Source organism: Echinops telfairi, unplaced genomic scaffold (assembly GCF_000313985.2).
Source record: "Echinops telfairi isolate 266 unplaced genomic scaffold, ASM31398v2 ScPeMD7_655;HRSCAF=1070, whole genome shotgun sequence".
NCBI classification, from domain to species: domain Eukaryota; kingdom Metazoa; phylum Chordata; class Mammalia; order Afrosoricida; family Tenrecidae; genus Echinops; species Echinops telfairi.
The window spans coordinates 24,950,514-24,951,640 of record NW_022104553.1 but is presented as its reverse complement, the minus strand read 5'-3'; positions in this window follow the sequence as shown (position 1 = coordinate 24,951,640).

The window sequence follows — 1,127 nt, the reverse complement described above, 5'->3', positions numbered from 1 at the left end:
TTATTATATCTTATATTACACTGCCCGGCGTCTCCCTTCACCTACCCCTCTGTTGCCCATCAACAGGATAATCTCGACAGACTTCCTCAAGCACACTGGACAGTCATGGGGTGGGGTGGGGGCACGTGGTGAAAGAGTCTGACAAAAATAGAGAACTCATTGGTGAGGAATCCGCCCATCACAGTAATGTCCCTGCTCCTCCCTCCATGGTGGCCAAGGCTGTCCGACAAGACCTTTTTTGGGTCACCTGACCCCATCCACCGTGCCCCTCTAGACTTCTTGATCTTCTCAGAACTCAAAGAACATTCCAGAGAAGCACACCGTGAGCCCTGGAGGAGGCCCAGCCTGTCATTTCAATGTGGTGTCCGTTAAAGAGCACAGCGTTCAAAATAAGACTGGTCGCTTCACATTTTGATCGTTCCCATCCAGTGGCACGGCAGAAAGCATTGCTATAAAAACTGTGGGAAGTTTTATTCCACCTTGACGGCAATGTCATAACAATGGAGTGGAATGTAAAAGTAATTGTGTGTTTTTTTAACAGTTTTCCTGGCCTATAATCCATGTATCCTGCAATCCCATCACATCAAGAGCTATACAACCATCACCACAATCGGTTTGAGAACATTTTCTTCTTCTTTCTTTTTTTTTCTGGCTCTTTTAGCCTTTTATTTATATATGTTTAAATCATTTTATTGGGGGCTCATACAACTCTTATCACAATCCATACATACACCAATTGTGTCAAGCACATGTGTACTTTCATTGCCCTCATCATTCTCAAAACATTTGCTCTCCACTTAAGCCCCTGGCATCAGCTTCTCCATTCTCATTCTTTTTAGCTCCCTATGCCCCCCCAGCCTCCCCTGCCAGCCCCACAAGGACCCATCAATCCAGTTACTGTCCTTATAGAGTTACCTATCCCGGATTTCATATACAGGAAAACATTAAAAACAACAACAACAAAACTAGCAACACTACCGAAGTCAGACGGCTAAAAGCCTCAACTGAAAATACAGCAGAAAACAGGAAAAACAAAAAGAACAAATGTAAAATGGATCAAAGGGGAGACCGGATGACAAGATGTTACATTTTGTTTCATTAAAAAAAATGTTACTCTTGTCTTTTTT